This window comes from Engystomops pustulosus, chromosome 6 (assembly GCF_040894005.1).
Source record: "Engystomops pustulosus chromosome 6, aEngPut4.maternal, whole genome shotgun sequence".
Lineage (NCBI taxonomy): Eukaryota > Metazoa > Chordata > Amphibia > Anura > Leptodactylidae > Engystomops > Engystomops pustulosus.
In genome coordinates, this window is record NC_092416.1 from 97,748,952 (window position 1) to 97,768,364 (window position 19,413).

The 19,413-nt window shown below is 40.4% G+C and overlaps 1 protein-coding gene and 1 long non-coding RNA gene across 5 annotated transcripts in view; one reads left to right on the forward strand and one right to left on the reverse strand.

Moving 5' to 3' along the window:
* The window catches only part of GRIN2D (glutamate ionotropic receptor NMDA type subunit 2D), a 688,972-nt gene extending 688,315 nt beyond the window's left edge, over positions 1–657 (reverse strand). For 2 of the 4 annotated variants that reach the window (XM_072110452.1, XM_072110450.1), the window contains exon 1: positions 520–657. The gene's annotated coding sequence lies outside the window, so the exon portion shown is untranslated. The remainder of the gene's footprint in view (positions 1–519) is intronic. The other 2 variants (XM_072110451.1, XM_072110449.1) reach the window with 2 other exon arrangements.
* Positions 658–754: 97 nt separating this feature from the next.
* Positions 755–17,991, forward strand: LOC140064037 (uncharacterized). The gene is made up of 3 exons (XR_011847684.1): positions 755–890; positions 989–1,027; positions 17,457–17,991. It is a non-coding gene; the product is annotated as an uncharacterized lncRNA (long non-coding RNA).
* Positions 17,992–19,413: the final 1,422 nt, after the last annotated feature.

Here is a 19,413-nt window from a genome sequence, read left to right on the forward strand (position 1 = left end):
TGTGGCTTTGGAAACATTTGTGAAAAGACTGAAAGATCTGACATTAGTCTGGTAAGCACACACATAGGAGAAGCGTGACATGCTACAAATCACATCCCATGATTCATATTTTAACAAAATCAGATGTGATTCATAATTTTGCCTTACAGGCAAAAGTCAAAAAGATTTTCATTGAATATGGTATTTATTTCTGGCGGTGAAAGACATACATTATACAATGCTCCTATTATGAGAATGCCCTTGATCTTTTCTTGAAAGAGATTCTTTTTCTTTATCTCCAGAGAATCACACTTCACACTTTAGCTTAAAGTGAAGCCTTTACACAGGGAAAACCTGCATGGAGTTCCTATTTCATAAAAGAACTTTTACCACATATGTGTGCATTCCTATCAGAAATGTGCTATGTGACCTTCCAGATGAAGAATCAATTACATATTGGGTCTCCTGCATTACCTCTGTATTTAGGCCCTTCACAGTGAAGAAGATATAATATATAACTAAGAAATCCTTCCAACTTACCTTCTCATAGTACTGCTCACAAAACCAGTAGGGACAGAGGCAGCTGGTGGTAAGCTAGGACCTGCCAGAACAGCCTAAGCTTCTCTTAATACATCCCTGTGTCAGTTCCATTGATGTCATGCAGTGACAGGCAGAAACATAAAACGAACACAAGATCAGAACACGTTTATGCACCAGGCATATTATCTGGCCCCTTCTCAGAAAACACTGCTCCAAAATCAAGGAGGTGGGGGTAGTCCTTTATTCCTGGCAGGAGGTTGAGGTTATATGATCACATTCCCCCTTCTTATTTTTATCTGCTTTGCTCAGAGTTTGCTTCCAATCATGTTTTCTTGCTTCTTCTTTTCCAAGATTTTTGTAAATCTATCGAGGTAAAAGGAGCACATTACACATGTTGCATTCAAAGTTGAACACCATAGAGTAGATTGGAAAACAAAATTCACCTTTTTTCTGCTTTTTTTCTTTTCAGGAGAGAGAAAAAGAATGACTAGGAAAATTGAGTGACCAGGTAAAAAAATGAATTTCCAGTCTTAATAGTCTTCTGTTTTTCATGGGCTGTTGTGGAGACCTGGACCTGGCTGCATGTTGCATCTGCACAAGTCTATATCCTTACCGAGTTCTTCTCTCTAGATTCTCTGCCTGTGGACGGAATGTATGAGCAGTTTAAATGTCCCTTGTCATTCTGCTGTTTTCTCTCTCCCTTTCTACTCACTCTCTCCTCCTCTTCTCCTTGTTAGAGAGGCATGTCCATGCTAAACTGATGTATTTTTCCCCTTCTTTCACACAGATGCATGCACTCAGATACAGACAGGGAGATGGGGCTGGAGAGGCAGAGTGAGATACGCATACACATACACATACACAGGCAAAGTGAGAGAGACAGAAGCACACACAGGGACATTAACATTCAGAACTGATAGCACCTCATACCACGGCATAGGGAACAATTTAAAGAGATAAGTCGGACACTGCTGGCAACCTGCCTCTTCCCTTTACACAAGCTCATGGCAACACTGCATTCAGAAGCTTAGGGCAAGCAAAAAGGCTAGTGACATTTCTGACAAAGATTTAATCTTGACAAGGATGAAATGAGAACTGCAAGCAGCTAATAAGACAAGGAGAGAGAGGAAATACTGGAGCTAAACATAAATTACACCTCATAAGTGATGCGTTGTAATTGACATTTACACTGCAAAGGCAAAAAGATGTTGAAGTATCAGCTAAATCCAATAAATCTGTGGGGAATGTCAAACTATAAAACAGTGTTTATTAGATCCCAAGAATGAGATCTTTAAGTTGTCTTCACTTTATTGAGATTCTGACCTTGATATTACATAGCCATCCAGAGAAAAGAGGTTCGGTTCCTGGTGTATCTAATTAGCTGTAGTAAAGACCATAATTGCATAAAAGAGGTTTTGATGCCATATTCTATCATTTACATTAAAATAAAGGAATGAACAGGACAAACACTTTAATTCATATACATACATTAACAAAATGTCATAGTGTAATGTCATAGTGTAACCAAGTGACTTTTGATTACATATTTTGGCAGGTTTAATCAGTGGTTATTGTTGGGCAGTGCTGGTCTACCTCTTGTGTATAGTGTAACCAAGTGGACTTAAAGGCGACCTGTCCGCGGAAATTGGGCTCATAAATTATTAACAGTACGTATGTTGTCAAGCAGCTAAACACTGTCCAGGTAATGTTTCTCTCATTGCCAGTGTAGTGGTATCAAACAGTAAATTTACTGTGAAGTGAGAAGTAAATGGCTCACAGAGACCTAAAGTTTAGTGCTGAAGTTAAGCTCTCTAAACCTCATTAGACCTCCTTCACTGTAATTTACTATCCTGTATGCAGGGACAGTATGACTCTTACTACTGAAGACTAGTGCATGATGTTAATCACAGCAGAAGGAATGTTGAAAAATGGGGAGAACTTGACTTCAGTGATAAACTCTCCACCTCCATGACTTTATGCAATCGATTTACACCTCACTTTAAAATTGATTTTTTTGGATGAAGCCACCACGCTGGAATAGGAAAGTGGTTTATTTGGTAAACTTCTACTAACATGTGACCTTTAAATCTGTGACTTTCCATAAAGATGACATTTGACATGATACTCTATAATATTTAGAAATCAATTCCAGCCAAGCATTACTCATAGATATGAACTTTTTTTTTCTACCTAATGGATGGTGTACCTTGAAGCACCTATTCACAATAATAATAGGCATAATAGGTCTCTCTCTCCCCACTCTTCTAACATATCAGTTGTTGTACTGTTCTTCTCATCTATTAAACATGTGGGTCAGGAAAGATATGTTAAGGAGAAGCCCAGAAAGAGCTTTTGGGCCACCCCAGGCTACAGGTCTGTCAGCAATTTTACCTTTAAACATTTAATGGTAAATTATTTCTAAATAGACATTGAAGTTGTAATCCTGCATTTAAAATCTCTTTATAGTAACACTTACATAAAAGCGTGTAGTCCACAGTCTAAGCACTAGTTCTTTGATGTTATGTCAGATCATTAAAAATGTGTTCCAGGCCAAAAATATTGATCACCTACAGTATTTAGGATTGGTCATCAGAATCAGATTGGTGCGGATGGGGGTTTAATTCCCAGCACCCTTTGGGATTACTTTCAAGGGAAAGGCAGTTCTGCAGTAGCCTGGTCCGATCACTACATTGAATGAAACCGTCAACCTCTTGCTCCATTTTCTGTGTATCATCTGCTAAGAACAACTGATTGATGGGGTTAAATGTGTCAGGTTATGCCAATCTGATATTCATAAACTATGAATATTGTTAACTTGCAAAACTACTTTTAAGATTTTTTGATTCATCTATGTTATCTTCTTTTTTTTAAATAACTTTAAAAATATTGGTTACCCTGATATGAATCCTATTTATAAAACTTCACTGGTTTATTGTCATGTTGCCAGCTGACCAGGAAAATGTAATTTTACTCCAGCCCCTTATTATCAGATCCTCTATCACCTTAAAGTGAGCAATACTTAAGACATAACCGTGATAGAATAAATAATATATTGTGGTTCCACATCAAAGTTAACGTTATATGTTCACAGTGCAAAGAATGATTTAGGTATTATTAGTATACTGCAAGTGTACCCTCAAAAGAGAAGCTTGTGGTTTAGAAATGTGTAATTTGTGGCTTAGGCACTATATATATTACTGATATTACTGTGCAGACAGCCCCCTCCCATCACATTTGTTTTGCTTTAGTGCCTCCATTGTGGAGAAGGTAACTGGCTTATTCATTTTCTGGATTCATTCAATCCATAACCTTTGCACTGTCAATTTTCAGTGTAACTACTGTACTGTCATATTACAGTTAGTAAAATCAATAAGATTACGCAGGGAATGATGCTGCACTGGACAGAAAAGATTGTAAATATTCCATATGAAATAGAATATAAAGGGAAGGAAATAGTTCATAGTTCACTAAGAATTCTGCTAGGTTATGATATAATACATTTCTGGGTGACCCACATGCAAATAAAAAGAGTTAGGTTGGCCCTATCATCAATGTGTAATGTGACATTACTTTGAATGAGCTCATATGCTCACTGTGTGTCAAAAGGAATAACCACTCTACTGGTAGTTTTAGATGCAGATCAATCATGGAGCCCTCTCATTTATACATTCCCAGCCCCAATTCTGCTGGATCCTGGGTACTGCCATATGCTCAACATCTCAATAGTACCATTCTTAATATTACACCGCAACGTAGAAGCAACATCTTGCAGCTGCAGATATTTGCATTAATCATGACAATTTTTCAATTTTTCAACCCCCCCCCCCCCTCTCCATTGAAAATAAAGCCGACCGGCCTTAAATACGGCCAATTTTTTTGCAGCTACGGAATGGAACGGTGAGCACTGGACCATTCTGTGTGGCTATTTCCATCCATGGGGACGTATGTACGTCCCCCACATGTTCGTGTGAATGTAGCCTTAGGCTGTGTCCACATAATATGTCTGCATTGCGTTTTGAAATGTATTGCAGACAAATTGGCCAATAAAGTATTACGAATGACAGATGTATTTTCACCAAAACACATGTCTTCTGTAGCAGCATGTGTCTTTTTACTAAAACAATGGATCAGTGCTTATGTGCTTAAAAGGAAATCTACCACCAGGATGAAAGATTTTAAACCAAGCACACAGACATGCAGGTGTGTTGCCCTCTGTCAGGATCTGCTCTTCTTTTACCTTTTTTAAGCCATTGTCTGTACATAAAAAGGTTTTAAAATTATGAAAATGAGCCTGAATGTCTGTGTGCTTGGTTTAAAATCCTTTATCCTGGTGGTAGATGTCCTCACAGTGTTACAAACTTACATAGCTTTTATTAAATGTGCACTACAGCTTCCATTGGATGTAGCTAATGTTTATTGAGGTTGTTGTATGACAAAGTCTCATAAGTCTAAGGACTAAACACGGAAGGTAACCAGATGGCATGAGGTAAACCTCCAGTATCTGATATTTGACTAGCATTAGGCATTTAGGAATTGTCTAAACTCACGCAGGTTTCAGCTGCTAGAATATTACCCTGCCTATATTCAATAGGCAGGAAATGAAAAGTCCACAGGTCCCAGGTAAGCAATGGATGCACAAATTGAGAAGATCAGGAAGAAAATATGTGCCAATGGGAGAAAGGGAATAATCAACAATGCTTTGTGGGTGGTATTTTGTATTGTACTGCAGTTTTTGGTATTTTCAGGGCATGTTTTATGTGTAAGGCTGTAGTATTTGGAACGTCTGGGGATGTATGTTGTGCTGCGTTGTGGATTTAGGTAACGCTGGAGAGCAATATAGACTGGACATGGTGATTTTGGTGCTGTATAATAGTGTTTGGTGCCTTCAGGGGAAAAGTTTGAGCTGTTCTATGATATTTTCCAGTTTTGGAAAGGTACTGTATTCTATTATACTTGGTACTTCCAGGTATTTTGTGTTGAACTGTGGTATTCAGTGCTGCTAAATACTATGCTTCACATAGTATTTAGGACTTCTATGGCAGTACTTTGTGCTGAAGTATGTGTTTTGCAGTGTACTGTGTCATTCTGTGCTGCACTATGGTATTTTCCTCTTTTGGGGGGAATTTTATGGCAATGTGGTATTTGGAGGCATCAAATGCTCAGATAAAAAGGCACTTGGTTTTGGATTGCATTTTGTTGTAAACTATATTTATTAATCATTGGGTGGGATCTTGTGTTACATTATATTTTGCATTTGGTAATAGTGTGTTTGTGTGTGTGTGTTGGGGGAGCAACATGAGAACTTTATGTTGATATGATCACAGTAGTGCTTAGTGCTGCTGATAAGCCATTTTTTGCTGTACTATGTTATGCAGTTCCATCGTGAAACTGGATTGGTGCTGCACAGAGTGTCACAGTTTTCACAGGGGAGCTAGTTTGTGATGTGGATAGGCATTTATTTGATATATCTATGCAATGTAATGCTGGTTTTTTTGTATAGTGGTATATGGCGATGATGCAGGGTTACATGGGTGCATGACTCCAGAGAAAGCCACAATTGTGATGATACGTGTGGGGTTCTTACCCACATTCCCCCTAAATGCAGGTTTGACTTGGGTAATATATGTTGGGACTGGTGCTTGTATGCTACTATACCTGTACAGTCAGGCTGTTTGGTTTGACTTTGGTGTAAGTCCTGAACTGTTTGAAGTTGAATAAAATATTTGTGTACTCTGAACTCCCTAGCAAATGGGAATAGATAAGTCTCCTTTCCATAGATATTTTTTTCAAGATTTATGTTTTATGTTTTTTATTTATTTATATTTTTCTAAAACAAAAATGACCTTTAAAACAACAAAAAAGCAATAGTTTATCCTTGATGGACACATTGTAAATGATCAGCATCAGTAGCTTTGTTACCTGAGGCCTTAATGCTTTTTAATATTTAAAACACGTTTATCCCCATTGATTTTGTGGATGTGTGCAAGAGATAAGTTAAATATATCTGCAGATAAGTACATGCTTGCAGTGCTGGGATCTCTGTTGCCTTAGCTGTGATCCAAATGTCCTTCTAATGAGACTGATTTCTGCACCTAACATATTTCTGGCTTTGGCTTTAAGTACAGGACATCAAAAACACAACAGTTTTAATTGCTGTTAAAGAATGATTATTAAGTTGTGGAAATCACTGATGTGTCTGTTTAGCATAATGTTTGAGGAGAGAAATAAATTATCGTACTTGTATTTTCTTTATAAAAATCAAAATTGCTTTTAATCAAACACATCTGTAAATTAACATAATAGCAGTTTTTACTTATCAAAGTATATGAAGTTTTGGCCCTACTTTTGTACAAGGTTGTGTGATTCAAAATGGGGACGTATTTAAATTTATATTAATACATATGATTAAACAACTACTACAAAAAAAACCATGGACAACATTTAACAAACATAACAACTACATCAAATACACCGTTTTTATAGTTTACATTTTTCCACTCACAGCATATTGAATATTTTATGGACCTTTACTTACAGTATACCACATGTAGCAAATACCACAGTGTTTCACAGATTACTTTGCTATTAGAGATGAGCGAGCACTAAAATGCTCGAGTGCTCGTTATTCGAGACGAACTTTTCCAGATGCTCGAGTGCTCGTCTCGAATAACGAGCCCCATTGAAGTCAATGGGAGACTCGAGCATTTTTCAAAGGGACCATGGTTCGGGAATAAAATGTGTTAATTAATTGAAAAAGAATGTCTTCTGATAAGTTAGCAGATGTATGCAAACATCTGCAATCTATTCTTCACTGTTCCGCGCGTATATTATCTCCCGACAAGTTAGCAGATGTGAAGAACAGTGAAGAATAGAATAAAAACAGTGAACACAGGATCATTTAAGTGAAAAACACAGTGAAGAATAGATTGCAGATGTTCTGCACATCTGCTTACTTGTCGGGAGATACGCTGTCCCGGGATCCGCTGCTCTTCTTCCACTGAAGTCTCCCCGATGTCTCCGTGCCCCTCGATGTCTCCGTGCCCCTCGATGTCTCCGTGCCCCTCGATGTCTCCGTGCCCCTCGATGTCTCCCCGTGCCCCTCGATGTCTCCGTGCCCCTCGATGTCTCCCCGTGCCCCTCGATGTCTCCGTGCCCCTCGATGTCTCCGTGCCCCTCGATGTCTCCGTGCCCCTCGATGTCTCCGTGCCCCTCGATGTCTCCCCGTGCCCCTCGATGTCTCCGTGCCCCTCGATGTCTCCGTGCCCCTCGATGTCTCCGTGCCCCTCGATGTCTCCGTGCCCCTCGATGTCTCCGTGCCCCTCGATGTCTCCGTGCCCCTCGATGTCTCCCCGTGCCCCTCGATGTCTCCCCGTGCCCCTCGATGTCTCCGTGCCCCTCGATGTCTCCCCGTGCCCCTCGATGTCTCCGTGTCCCTCGATGTCTCCGTGCCCCTCGATGTCTCCGTGCCCCTCGATGTCTCCGTGCCCCTCGATGTCTCCGTGCCCCTCGATGTCTCCGTGCCCCTCGATGTCTCCGTGCCCCTCGATGTCTCCCCGTGCCCCTCGATGTCTCCGTGCCCCTCGATGTCTCCCCGTGCCCCTCGATGTCTCCGTGCCCCTCGATGTCTCCGTGCCCCTCGATGTCTCCGCGCCCCTCGATGTCTCCGTGCCCCTCGATGTCTCCGTGCCCCTCGATGTCTCCGTGCCCCTCGATGTCTCCGTGCCCCTCGATGTCTCTGTGCCCCTCGATGTCTCCCCGTGCCCCTCGATGTCTCCGTGCTGCCGCTGCCCCATGTCTCTGTGCTGCTCACCGTGTTCTTCACACATATATATTGTTCTTCACATACTATTTTGTTCGCACCGTTCCGCGCGTATCTTCCGACAAGTAAACAGATGTGCCGAACATCTGTAATCTATTCTTCACTGTGTTCTTCACTGTGTTTTTCACTTAAATGATCCTGTGTTCACTGTGTTCACTGTTTTTATTCTATTCTTCATTGTTCTTCACTGTGTTTTTTTAATTAAATGCTCGATCTCGAGCAGGGGAAATACTCGTCCGAGCAACGAGCCGTCTCGAGTACCTTAATACTCGAACGAGCATCAAGCTCGGACGAGTATACTCGCTCATCTCTATTTGCTATCTCTTTACAAGTGATAATGCTGCACAAGGGGTACTATATAATGCAGTTTGGTCGTGGTACAAGGTCACATGGGTGCTGACCAGGGGTGTAACAACAGTGGTAGCAGCCATAGCGGCTGTTATGGGGCCCACAGTGTTAGGGAGCCCTGGTATCCAACTTAACACACTAAAGAATGGTGAATATTTACTATTATATACATATTATGCTGCACATTGTACATCACAATAGTCAGTATCTCGGATAAAAATGTCAGGTGAAAGCAGGACTAGGGATCTTTTATCTCTAGCTTCCTGCCATCTACTTCCCCCATGGGGTCTGGGATAAGAAGACTGCCTGGCGAAGGGGTAAGGGGGGCCCCATTCAAAAGTCTGCTATGGGTCCCAGCCTCTTCTAGTTACGCCCCTGGTGCTGACCAGTGGTTTTTAGTGTTGTACAGCAGCCTGGTGCATCTTGAGAGATAAGGGTTGACCATTCTTCAATAAATCAGTTTCATTAGACATTTCTGCCCTTGTTCCAGCCCTTCCCTGCACTCATCATCCTGCTCTTTGCATAAATACACAGCTTTCTCTCACTACTCCAGCCTGTCCTAATGGCATCTTCCTTTATCTCTCTCACTGTCCGTCTGCTCTGACAGACACCGGATGAGGGGAGGGGGAACAGAGTGAATCATTACTCTACTGCCGCAGCACCTCCTGTTCATCAGCTATAGGTAACTGATGTAAATAAAGATTCACATATTCTACAGATAACACTAAATTAAATTGAAGGAATGCTGAATCCCTTGAACATTGAAGGATTATTAAAGCAGAAAAGACACATGGACAACTTATATAAGAGAGTGTACAACCCCTTAAAATTGTTAAATTTCTGTAATATCACATACCCAAGGCAGGATGATATTAGAATCTATTAATGGCAGATGAACCCCACCAGTCCTCATATCATATTGCCTGCTCCTTAAACTTATATCAAAGTACAGCACAAAATAACATCTCCCTACAGTAACACAAACTATTGTTAAGTGCCAAACCAACACTAATCAGCCACCAGACTACTGTAACACACCAAAAACCACTATGCAGCACCCATGTAACCCAAACAACCAGTGTGGCGTGTAAAAGAGTCCTCAAATAGAATACAATTCAAAAATCCACAAAATGTATTGAAACACCAATAAAAACACTTGAAATACACATTCCAAATTACATGTAAAAATCAGGGAATGGTTAGTAACCAACAACTGTACCCATCCACACTACCCCCATCCCGTTGGGGTTCAGGCAATAATAAACAAATGCAAATATGTTTGACTGGACCAAACAAGTAACTTAGTCACAGAATACTTTGATAAAGGCTGAATAGGTTGTGATACACAACAGCTATGTAAAATAACTAAACATGTAAGCCACATGACTTCAGTGAATTATATAATTTATACTAAATTGTATATAGTAAAAACACCTTAATGCATTCCTGCATATGCAAATCAGGGAATCTAATGACTCCAGAAAGCTTCAACAAGCAAGAGTTTTCACTAAGAAATGGAGAAATGGGGGCATAGTGTTCAGTAAGAACAACTATTGGTGAGGTTTTTCTCTAACTGTGCCTTTCACTCTTGTATCCCCAGCATGAAATGAAATCTGAAATAAACAGTTATGAGATTCACTTCAAATCTAACATTTGGGGGCAATTATGAATAAGGACTATAAAAAAAAGTGATAGTTTACCATTTTCTGTGCAAAACGCCATGTGAGGAAATGCTGAAAAAAAGAAGAATCTTGACCTTTCTTACCCCTAATGAGAAAAGCGGAAAAGCATACTTTGAATGTGGCCCAGCAGTGTATTGAACTTCAGCTATTACAAAAGCTACAATACCCAACCTTAATTGTACATATAATAAGATGGTGTAAGGACATTACAATCTAAAAAGCACTCACAGAAGCAGATAAAGCTTACCTCCCATCTTTCATATTTTCATTGTAGTGTTCTTTTTGTTGGTGTTTTGTTTGGTACACAGACAACAATAGAGCATAAAGCCTGGAGAATTACACTAAACACCTTCATGTATCCTTAATGTATCCATTCCGACTTTTATTTTCCGAAAACAGCTTAATAAACTGTATGAAAATAGATAGTGTGAACTGAACTGCATTCTATTTCAATGTGGTTCTAAAACCCCTGGATGACCCATACAAAATTTTCACAAAATAATGTAAAATCTTTATGTTGGAATTTTGCCTAAAAGAGGAGTGATTTGACTTTACAGGTCAGGTTTTGCAAAGCAGTTTTTTAAATCAAAATTCGGTGTCACAAAGGGACCATCTTCTAAAATTAAAGTGGTAGTGTATATTTTATTATACCATGTGTCTTGGCTGTGCTGTTTGGGAACCTACAGTGCCCTCTAGTGAAACTATTCTGACAGTTTACTGCCTCATATGAAGAAATTTGAGTGAATCAACAACTAGGCAATCTTCTTTTTGATGCCACTAATGTGTGCAGTAAGAAAATGTACTGAAAAGCAATATATTGGGAGAAAATAAATCATATAAACGTTGTTTAAAGCTTTGTTTTATATTTTAACTATCAACTGGAAAATAATGTAAAAGTCCATTCAAAACAAAGTGGTCTAGTAAATGAAGCCAAATTTTTTTTAATATATATTTTGCTGTCATCTTATTTGTTATTGATTGTCTTGTGTGGCAAAGTGTGAACTATGACAGTAAGGACAATGCAATGATTGGATATAGCTGTGACACAAGCTGCATCACACAGCAGATGTCTAGGTGACCTTAATATTACTATTAGTACATTATATAGATGCATTGCACCCCTAAAAAGATTTCCGATTTGAAGGGATCTACAGTATACATGAGGCAAATTCCAGGAAAAGTAGCACTTTCCTTATTTTAACAGTAGCTTTTTAAGGATGCAAACAAGGAAACATTGTATAAACAAGTGCACTTTTTAGGTTTGATATCATACAGATAATCTGCTTAGAAGTAATGATTAAAGTGAAAGTGCCGCATTAATTAGCTAAGATAATTGGTATAGATTATGCAAATTATGTTAACTGTCAATCACAAATAATAAAGCATTAAGATGAGGTTGTTGTAATGTTACCAATGATGTATTGAGCAGAGAATGAAAAAATTCAAAATAGATGTCACTGAATGTCAGTGTGTTACATGGTAAAATTATTAACGCTAACAGGGTTGTACGAGGCTAATTAAACCACAGATAAAATCTGTGAAGACGTACATACTATACTATCCCCTTTCTAATATTATTAAGGTAGAATACATAAACATGCAAAGTGCAAGATGACAACTAACAATGGGTAGGCAGAAAAGACCCCAACTGGACACTTGATTATCATGTAGCTATGAACACATTTTGCAATGACATATTTCACCTGTGATCTGAAAAGGTTGAATTCTGCAATTAGAATTGTGGCAACTGGCACAAATGTTAAATAAAAGCCTTCTATTTACCAGTCCCATAGAGTTCCAAACATGATTCTTTATATCACACTTCTGTCTTAACAGGAAAAAACATACAACGGTCACATTATTTTGACTTGTACACAATTTTGGGGTTGCATTTATTTGGGAACTGATAGTAAAAAGAAGGCTTCTATTTACCATCAATATTTGGTTCCTGTTAATTTTCTTTATTAGGGAAAGGGATAATGGAAACCCAATCATGTATACAGGGCCTTACAGTGACAAGTGCAGTCTGTGTAGTAAATGTTATTCATGCCTCCTGATGAATGCTTATTTAAAGTGACACATTCTGCCAGCCTTTAAACATCTCCCACTGGGGCCTAATCTTTTCTGGCTTGGGGGCAGCTTGATTTCCTTTGGTATCTAAGTAGCTGGCTTGAGCACAGCCTCAGGCTCTTCTTGGGCACAGTGCCGGGTGCCGGAGAACAGGACTTGTCCACAGCCTGGCAGGTCTTCGACAGATGGACTTGAAAGAAGAGAGGGAGAGACTAAGGGTGAAGGATTTCTCTCTAAAGGGCAACCTCAATGTAGGTGTAGGGGCCCTTAATGTTATCAGCCTTGGATATCACTTGGAGGGATCAATTACAGAAAAGGAATGTCAAAAGGGCCTTTTTCAGCTAGAGGTGTTTGGGTGCTGTAGGTTTGGCAGGCTGGTAAGTCAGAACATGCACCTCTGGCGCAGGCCCTTGCACACCCTGGGTGCCCTTCCCATAATTCGGCCCTCATGGGCAATGATGGAAGGTAATGGAAGGTCCATTAAAGTTGTCCATTAAATGGAAACTAAAGACCTTGTGTTTGCCTTCTGTTTTCATCTTCCGTTATGCTCTCCTTAATTGCAGAGTGTAACGGTGGCTAACATGAACTGGGCCCTGAAGTTTTCAGTGCCATGGTCTAATGGGACAGCATTTCTTGCCAGTTCCAATGCATTTGGAATTTTATTATAGCTTTCTACTGCATGGAAATTATATAAGTTCTGATACTAGGAAATACTATTTGTTCCACAGAGAACATGCCAGCATATAGCTCTGTAAACAGAAATAAAAAGATATATGGTTTTTGGAAGGTGAGAGGTAAAATTTGGATACACATAAGGATAGTGATCCCTAAGCTCTAGTCCCTCAACAATCCTGGCTGCTTGCTTGTGCATATGCTACTGATACGGGAACTATGAGGGTGAGGGGTGTGGCCTGAAGCGCCATGTGAGAGGAAGCATCCAGCGGACATCCTGCTGGGGTTAAACCCTATGATTTTTTGCCCTCATGTTGCCTGATAGCCCCCTGAGAGTGCCAAGATACAAAGCACACCCTGCCATCCTGTCAGAAATCCAGGGGAGGTTAGGAGAAGGACAACCATAATACTTCTATGACTTCAGTCCAGGGACAGCTGACTATGACCACAAGGCTGCTAAAAGGTGCAGTCTCCGTGGTGAGTGGAGATGATCCAGCAGGTGTGGGTGGCAGTGAGGATGCTGGAGGGGACAAAGCTCTGGAGGCCCAACACTGCAAGATATCCTGGAGGCCACCACACAAAATGGTGCCACTTCAAGGGCCCTAATTACATGGGTGGAGATTCTAACAGAGGAGATGGGACTGTTCCGACAAGATCTGTGCAAGGTGAATGAGAGGTGGTCTGTGAGATGGAAGACCGAGTGGGAGACTTGGAGGACAAAATACCCCCAATGCACCTTCATATGGTGCATAATATTTCTACACTACTGTCTAATTAACTTAGAAAATCGCCTTTGCAGAAATAATTTATGTGGGTGTGCCATGAGTATGAGGAATGGGCGAAAAGATGGTTGATGAGGTTTAATGTAGATACATGTAAAGTTACACACTTGTTATGTTATGTTCTAAATGGTCAATTAAAAAAAATCTATGCACATAACAAAGATAGTTCTGCTCTTACTGAATCACTGAATAAGGCTGCTACTATGGCAAGGCAGGTTTATCTTTCAGACCCGTCAGGTGACATGAGCAAATGTGCACAGACCCATTATACAGATCCTATCTGGCATATCTCAGAGAATAAATATTTTCATAGAAGGGGAAAGGGCAGGACATCTGGTTTAAAGCCCTCAAATTATTTTAAATGCAAAAATATTATATATAGGCTATACGATTTTTACAAGGGTCTACACAAGTCACAATTGGTCGGTATTTTAAATGATAATATCTCAGCAGTATCCTTGCCAGTACTTAGCCCAGAGGATCCCAATAAGCTAGAAGGGCAGATTACGGTAGAGGAACTAGAGGATGCTTTAGGAGATATAACAAATGTTAAGGCATCCGGTTGTGATGGATTACCTCTTAAGCTATATAAATGACAAGGCACTGGCTCCTCCTTCTTTTGAAAGTGTTTAAAGAAGCCCTAGGCAAGGGTTGTCTGCCAAGGTGTATGAGGGAAGCAAATATAGTTGCGATCCCAAAACCGGGTGAGTACTTGACGGATCCTGATGCATATCATCTGATATCGCTACTCCCTATTGATATTGATAAAATTATTGGCTGAGATTATGGCGTGGCGCCTCCTCCCAGTGATCTTTACTTTTATCAACCTAGATCAATCAAGATTCATGCCACACAGGTCCACTGCAGTCAATTTATGACTGCAACACTTAATCTTGCAGAGGGTTTTTGTTGGATCTCCGGCCCCTGCAGTTGTCTGACTTGACGCTGCCAAAGCTTTTGACAGTTTCAAAGGTACTCTTGGACATGTGAGGGAGTCTTAGTTACTGACCGTCTGCCTTGGGTCAATAATCATTGATTATTACACATTAGGCTGGGGCTTAGTTGTTCTATGCATGTAATTATTTATGGGGATTGCCTTACCTTTGAAAAGATTCATGAACGTATGGACTGGTACTTATGTTCTCCGACATGTCTGCATGCTGGGGGAGAGGGTGTATTGGGAAGTTATGCATACTTTGAGTATTAAAGACTCGCAGCAGGGAGCCACAGCAGAAAAGGAAATAGCTAGCAAACAAGTTAAACCAGCAAGTAATGACCTGCATTCAAGATACTTATAATGAGGAGTATACACTCACCGGCCACTTTATTAGGTACTCCTGTCCAACTGCTTGTTAACACTTAATTTCTAAACAGCCAATCACATGGCAGCAACTCAGTGCATTTAGGCATGTAGACATGGTCAAGACAATCTCCTGCAGTTCAAACCGAGCATCAGTATGGGGAAGAAAGGTGATTTGAGTGCCTTTGAACGTGGCATGGTTGTTGGTGCCAGAAGGGCTGGTCTGAGTATTTCAGAAACTGCTGATCTACTGGGATTTTCACGCACAACCATCTCTAGGGTTTACAGAGAATGGTCCGAAAAATAAAAAAACATCCAGTGAGCGGCAGTTCTGTGTGCGGAAATGCCTTGTTGATGCCAGAGGTCAGAGGAGAATGGGCAGACTGGTTTGAGCTGATAGAAAGGCAACAGTGACTCAAATCGCCACCCGTTACAACCAAGTTAGACAGAAGAGCATCTCTGAACGCACAGTACGTCGAACTTTGAGGCAGATGGGCTACAGCAGCAGAAGACCACACCGGGTGCCACTCCTTTCAGCTAAGAACAGGAAACTGAGGCTACAATTTGGACAAGCTCATCGAAATTGGACAGTAGAATATTGGAAAAACGTTGCCTGGTCTGATGAGTCTTGATTTCTGCTGCGACATTCGGATGGTAGGGTCAGAATTTGGCATCAACAACATGAAAGCATGGATCCATCCTGCCTTGTATCAACGGTTCAGGCTGGTGGTGGTGGTGTCATGGTGTGGGGAATATTTTCTTGGCACTCTTTGGGACCCTTGGTACCAATTGAGCATCGTTGCAACGCCACAGCCTACCTGAGTATTGTTGCTGACCATGTCCATTCCTTTATGACCACAATCTACCCAACATCTGATGGCTACTTTCAGCAGGATAATGCGCCATGTCATAAAGCTGGAATCATCTCAGACTGGTTTCTTGAACATGACAATGAGTTCACTGTACTCAAATGGCCTCCACAGTCACCAGATCTCAATCCAATAGAGCATCTTTGGGATGTGGTGGAACGGGAGATTCGCATCATGGATGTGCAGCCAACAAATCTGCGGCAACTGTGTGATGCCATCATGTCAATATGGACCAAAATCTCGGAGGAATGCTTCCAGCACCTTGTTGAATCTATGCCACGAAGAATTGAGGCAGTTCTGAAGGCAAAAGGGGGTCCAACCCATTACTAGCATGGTGTACCTAATAAAGTGGCCGGTGAGTGTAGATGGTAGAAGCAGGTATAACACCCCTGCCAACAAAGTGGGGCACATGTATCCTAGTTTCAGCTATGCAAATTGTCTTTTTTTTGTGACTTTTCTCGTTTTTGTGACTTTTTTTGCGACTTTTCTTGGCGTTATTCAACTCGGTCTGCACCTTTTGCAGTGTGCCACATGTATCTTAACTTTCCAGATGTTCCATGCAACTTTTCACCTTTTTTGCGACTTTTTTGAGACATTTTTTTGGTCCTGGGCAGGTGCAAATGAAGTTTTTTTTTTCATGGACCCGATTTTAACATGTAAATTGTAATTATTTCTTATGCTTTAACTATTTAACATTTTGCACAGTAACCTCTTTCGTCAAAATTCTTACATTTTTGATATTTTTTTTTTAAATTGGTTACTTCTAAGGCTGAGGTCACATGTAGTGGTTTAATTGCGTTTTTAATGTTTTTAATTTGAAACTAACTACAACAGCGGAGGAGAGGTGATTTAACTTATTTCATTAACATTTGTGTTTACAAAATGCAACATAAACGCCACGTTAATGCATGTGTCTACATTGCTTTTACTATGCGTTTTGTAAATTCAAATGTTAAAAGTAATGAAATAAGGCAAATCACATCTCCTCAGCTTTTGTAATTAGTTTCAAAATACATTAAAAATTAAACATGTAAAATCCCAAATTTTACATATAACCCCCTTACATTGCTTGTGCCCATGTGGATTAGAGACATTTGCATCAAAAGTCTCAAAAAGAAGTCAAAATTTGCACCTACCATTATAGGAAAAACTGAACATGTATCACAAGTATAAAGACAGGATCATACATAAGATGCACATGTCTCTAAAATTCACCTCAGAGAGACCAAACTATGATACATGTGCCCCAGTGTGTTACGAAATCAAACTCTTTATAGATGTGTATCAGAGAGACTGATCACCTCTGTGAGTCATCTATAAACGGTATCTGCCTGGGAAGGAATGTTATTTAATATTGACCAAAGGAATGTCTTATTTATCACCTCTGTCACTTAGGATCTGGTACGATAACCCATGAGCTGGACAATCCCTACAGAAGTTTATGACAACCATTGGAGTGGAAAATTCTGTGCTCTTTTCTGTGAGAGCTGAGGAACAGCACACATCTCTGCACATGACCTGATGACTCCAGGCGATCCAACGGCGCAATCTCTGCGGTGGATTCGGGTCCGGCCGGGATTCACTAAGGCAGTTCCTCCGCCGTCCACCAGGTGGCGCTGCTGTGCTGAAGTTTCCCGGAGGCGTGCTGGAATGCCCTGAAATTCACCAGTCTATACCTGGTGAAGGTAAGTGTAATTTCCGGGACACATTTTTTGTTTTAAATGCAGCGGTTTTTCCGAATCCATGGGGTTTTCGTTCGGCCATGCCCCCTGATTTCCGTTGCGTGCATGCTTGCCAATCCCGGGGCAATTCAGGGAAAATCGGCGCAAATCGGAAATGTTCGGGTAACACATCGGGAAAACGCGAATCGGGCCCTTAGTAAATGACCCCCAATATCTGCTGTTGTTGCAGTTGCTGTGTTCTGGAATAAAGGAACTGTAGGCTTATGGTTGACGACCCTTGTCTTCAATTAATCCCTATTCAGCCACTCAGGTACCAAAGGGAATCCAGCTGCCCCCAAGCCCAAAAAGACTGGGCCCCATTGGGGGATGTTGCATAGGCACTCTCAGTCAGAAGCTGTTAACTCCTGCTGGTGTAGAGGGTGCCTGCAGACAGATGGGCGTGGTGAATACAATTCACAGTAGGTCACTAGAGCACAGTTCACACCACTGGACTAGTGATTGACAGAAACAGTCAGCTTTTCTTCAACCTATTAGTGTGAACCAAGGAAGTAGAGTAATACTTTGAACATCTTTTCCCAACTAAGAAAATTTGACATGAAAAAATCTGAGGTCGAGCAATGGCAATTTCTTCTGAACTTTGTTACCATGAATCTCATCAGGCAAATTAAAAAAAAACTGTAAAGAATAAAGGAACCCCTCATTGGCCCTGATAAATATACCCCAATATGTGTATTCAATATGCATATACAGGTATAGTGATCTAGCGGTCTGGTTGTTAATGTTGTTACAATCTCGCAACTGTAACAAAATTGTATAAATATCCAGATAATGCAACTTTCCAAAGTTTACGGCTGCTATATCAACTGCCAATAGTCCAATGGGTCATGTGATAAACAAAACAGTCGATAATCATTTATATGACATATTACTCAATAACATCCTTCTGATGCATGTGGGTCCTGGTTCTTAACAGATACCCAGCTATACCCAGTATACCCAATATATACATACCTAGTTATACCCAATATAACTGTTCAACTTACATATAAATTCAACTTAAAACTTTAACACCTTTCCTGTGCTCTTCCCCAGTACTGCCTGTACTTTATTGGCTTCCTTTAAGTACAAGTCTTAAAATTCCTATCTGTCTAAAATTGTTGTAAAAATTATTTTTTTTAGGAAACAGTGGATAAGTGAAAAATAACTGAAGTGTAAACAAAGCACAGTGAAAAGAATAATTTAGTGAGGCATCAGTGAAAATCACTGAAATCCGGAAGAGAAAACAAATCTGTATGTGTCATAATACCCAAAAGAGGGCTTCAGTAAAAAGAAATCACTGATGCACAGTTCTGAAAAACACAGCAGTTTGAAAGAGTGTTTATTTAGTTCCACTATTTTTTCCAGTAGACAAAAGCAGGTCATATCTTGGGGGCATGTGACTTGTGCAGTAGCCCAGAGCACATACTACATATAAAGTTAAGGGAGTGATTTCTACTTAATAGGTTACATTAGCTTTAATGCCATGGTGGACTGAAATGGTGATTCTAGCTTTAGATTCCCACCTCTCAGTATGAATTAAATCCTTATTTCCCCTGCATTAAATATGCTATATATGAAAGATAAATCTCTGGTTTGTTTTTCGGTAATTATAGCAAAGAATGACTTTCTGG